This window comes from Ictalurus punctatus, chromosome 1, assembly GCF_001660625.3.
Source record: "Ictalurus punctatus breed USDA103 chromosome 1, Coco_2.0, whole genome shotgun sequence".
Lineage (NCBI taxonomy): Eukaryota > Metazoa > Chordata > Actinopteri > Siluriformes > Ictaluridae > Ictalurus > Ictalurus punctatus.
This window is the reverse complement of record NC_030416.2, coordinates 11877048-11881567: the sequence shown is the minus strand read 5'-3', so window position 1 is coordinate 11881567 and position 4520 is coordinate 11877048.

Here is a 4520-nt window from a genome sequence, read left to right as displayed (position 1 = left end):
TTATTTGTGGAGCCACTGAGTAGGTCAGTTAGCATGAAAGCCCTTTAAAATGTCCCGTCTAGACCAGAAAAATGAGCATGTACGTGTCAGTGAGTGTGAGTGTGCATGCACGCGTGTATGACCTATAAATCACTGCAAGTTTATTGACTTTAGTCAGTGTTATGAGACAAAGTTCCTCCAGCCTAAATAAGATGGAACACATACCTTGATTAAAAAAAGGGGACGTTTCGGACGTTCTTCTGCATCAGTAAATAAAACACAGTGTTTAATGTTACCCTGTTCTTTAATGCTTCAAAACACTTAGTCTCTTAGGCCACCAGATTACATGCTCGCATTACGTGAACGTGAACGCGCACGCATTTTTGCTGCTTTTGTCCGGAACACAGAGACACGCTCACCAACACCTCAGCCTAAACAAACGTCCTAACGATTGCTACGACACAGCGCTGGATAACAGGAAGAGGACCCAAAGAAGAAGACGCTCATAACTTATCATTTCTCGGCCATCGCGCATCATTTCCTGCAGGGAGGTTCATGATGGAAAGAGATAGAAAGCAAGGAGGAAAGAGCACAAGTGAGAGTGGGAGTCGGAAGTCTTCCACGAGCGTGCGTGTGTCTCTTTGTTTATATTGAGATTGTGTTAATATTTACCCTCATATTGCTACATCACTACTTTTCAGATCCTATAGCAGAGGGAAGAGATGAGCGTCCCAGCTGGGTCTGTCACCACGACAACTTCTAATCCCCCACCCCGTACTCTCCCCCTGGCCCGCTTCCTGACCCCCACCTCCCCCCTCCAGCTTTAAAGACGTCAGAGAACATGTGAGTGTGGAAATTACTCTGGGAAAATAGAAAGGGAAAGGAAGAGAAAAAGGAATGACAAATCGTGGGGGGATCATTGGGCAATAATGTGATGTCTGAAAATCTTTTTTTCTCACACGTAAACACGTGCGTGCACGCACACACGCACACAAACACAATTCCCATGTATGTAAACTATCCAGTCACACTAGGTCAAAGGCGGAAAGAGAACAAGAAAAGAAGCCTGTGTTGTGGTATAAGCAATCTACATCCCACCGCACTCATAAAGCAAAGTTAATGAGGACTGTTACTGAGCCAAATGCTTCCCTCGCACTCACACACTCTCTCTCTCTCACACACACACACACACACACACACACACACAAAGAGTTCTGGACGCAGGCCAGGCAGCACTCAGTACCACCGGGTGATGCCCCTCAAACACTTTCTCACTTTTCTGCTGATGAAACATCTCTACTGACGCCTCATTCTTACTGCACACTCACTCCATCTAGTCACGAAAATTCTTCTAAACGGTATAAATCACCTAAAGGAGCTGTCTTCCGGTCTCCAGTTTGGAATTTGGCAGGCAGTTCTCTGATATTGTCCTGACGCACAATCGTACACACTCATACTTGCCCTAAGTGATGCAAGTCAAATCCTGGATGCAGTTTCACTGGTACAGTAAGACACTTAGCAAAAGTGCTTAGCAGAGCGACATTTACCATAACACTTTCTCTGTCTCTGGCTGGTGGAGAAACGGCGGAATGACCACGGTGGAGCAATAAGACAGAGCATCAGAAAGCCAGGGAGGAGGAGGTGGGGGGGACAATGTGGAGAGATGGAGAATGAGAAAGAGAGGCAGCGCACGCAAAGGGAATTTTTTTTTTTTTACAGGATAGACATGTCTTTTCCACCCTGTCTCGTTCTCTCTATTCCGCTCCTCAGAGCTCTCGGCATCTCGAAAGCCTGGTAACGTTTTGCAGACTGTGTTTCAGTCTGTGAACAAGCCGACACACACTTTCACCAACACACCCCTGATCCCGGACTACCACACACACACACACACCCACACTTCTTGTGGATGTCCCTTCTCCTCTTCTCAGCCTGCCTAAACATTCTTTCCTTGCCTGTCATTGTATGTGGCGTCTAATCCTTTTTCTCCAACTCTTTCCCACTGTCTGTCTGACTCTCCAACACACCCCAACACGTCTCTCTCCACGTTTGTCGATCTTTCCTGCCATCTCTCCATCCTTCCGGCTCCCAGGGGAAAAGTAGGTGTTGGACGCAGAGGGCTTCACATAAACAGTGGGCTACTAAACAATAACAGCAACAAAAACAGCCGGATGTAAACAAGACCAAAGAATGTAAACAGGTCTGGCCATTGGGCGAACACTGAAAGGACTGTGAAGCAAGATTTGATTATCATCTCAAATCAATCTTTCTCTCGCTCTCTCTCTCTCTCTCTCTCTCTCTCTCTCTCTCTCTCTCTCTCTCTCTCTCTCTGTCTCTTTTGTGAATGTACTCCAGGAATCCTGCTAGAGTCATGGACTGTCAGGGAGCCAAAGGCTAAACAGTGAGAAAAGAGCTGACAAAAGAACGAAAAGGAGAGCGAAGGAGTATAAGAGGGGTTATTTTTAGCACATTCTTTCTTGTAAAGAAAAGCTCCTGGGAGACGAAACTTGCGCATTCCCTACGTATTTGTCAGGCCTTGCTGTATGTCGGCACAGACACGGAGCGTATCAGTGACCCTCTGGTTACCCTCACATTTACCGGACCCCGAGATAACACACACACACACACACACACACACACACACACTGGGTACTGGTTTATACACTCCCATTACTGGACACCATCTTGCCTCTGCATGCGTCACAGTGTTATTCTTTAGAAGAATCTCACGATTGAAAAGCAGAAGAGCATGGAGGGGAGGGGTGATAAAGAGAGGGAGGAGTAGAAGAACAAGATAGGGGAGACAGTGAGAAAGAGGTAAAGGCAGACATTTGATCCAAGGTGGCCAGAGAGACAAAGGACTGGAATGCCCTGACGTCACTCTTGTGTCCCTCTGACGAAGCTCATCACCATGACCCCCTTTAGAGCATGACACAAGCAAATACAGCAGTCACAAGAAACTGCAGCCATGTGTGTCAAACCCAGAAATTTATTCCCACAATAAAGACACCATTTTACACCCTTAAAAAAACGGGTACTAAACCGGACCTTTTCTTGTCCCTGGTTGTACAAGGGGTTGGCGGAGCAGGATGACATTAATAACAACATTGCCTCAAGCAAAATGAAGTCATGGAACTATCACAGTTTACTTACAATATAGGCTAGTGAATTTTTAGAGTAACTCCATAATTGGCAGTTGAGAGTCAACAACATACAGTCGTCCAGCATACAGTCTAACAGCTTGTTTTGGGTGGTTTTATATGTACCATTTTTCAACTGTGTTTGATACAGAAGGTGTTTTTCCCATCGCTTTTAACCAGGTCTAGCATGTTTTACAAAATTTCCAGCCCAAATACATCTAAAAAAAGGGGAGAGATGTTTTCCTTCTTTTTCTCAATCTTTGCATGAAAAGGTCACTGTGGTACACACACATTTTTAATGTACAGACGTTATCCACTACTTTAACCTCCCTGGCATTCCCAAATTGTCCGTAATGTGTGAATGTGTGTGCGATTGTGCCCTGTGATGGGTTGGCAACCCATCCAGGGTGTTCCCAGCCTTGTACCCTGAGTCCCCTGGGATAGGCTCCAGGCTCCCCCCACGACCCTGTGTAGGATAAGAGGTACAGAAACTAGATGGATAGTGGGATGGATGGATTAACCTCCCTTTTCATCAAACAATCTGTTCAATATATCTTAAAATAGAAATTCTTCTGTACATCATAGACACACACTGACTGCACATAGACTTTGCCTTTGTTAGCAAAAAAGGGATTTAATTCTAATGGTTTGCTATTAAACAAGATTTTGGTGGCCACAGTGAATTTTTAAACTAGCCCAATTTGGTGTAAAAACCATGACACTGTCATTAATGGTCATGTCTGCTGCTCTTCCTCCACTGGTGTTCATGGAGCAAGCTTGGGGCAGCATGATTTTTACCCCAATGGGACCCTATTAGGGCATGTTGCAGTTCCCATTTTTGGCCACTAGGTGCAATAATAACTCTATGATGCGAAATGAGGTTGTGAGCAGTCTGTACAGGACTGAGTTTTTTGTGCTTTTTTTCCAGAAATCTAGTTGAATGGGTAAAATTGCAATTGCACTAAATTGTTTCACACGGCCTTTAGCAATGATGTTTGTTGGTAAATGAGACCTCATGTTTGACGCACGTGAATTGAAGAGGTCTTTGGCTGAATGTCTGTTGTGATGACGTCACATGATGCGTCTTGGCCCAAATGTGCGGAAAATGCGCAGTAATTTCTGCGATGGATTTTGCAAAACTGCAAAATCCAGGAGGGGCTGAGTAAACATGCTGCCCCATGATGGCACAACAACTAGAAAGACAAGCAAAACAATGTAACATCAGCTTATATCTGTAAAATACCAACATGTTTTTCAATCTTTGGTCACTCAAAAAAGAGGTTGTTACCATTCAAAGGTATTTAAAATGTATGGAGTTGTGAATGAGGACATTTTATAAAGATTAATATTTGAACAGCTGATATACTGTATATGGTGGTACTCTACCCCACCTGTGACTGGGTG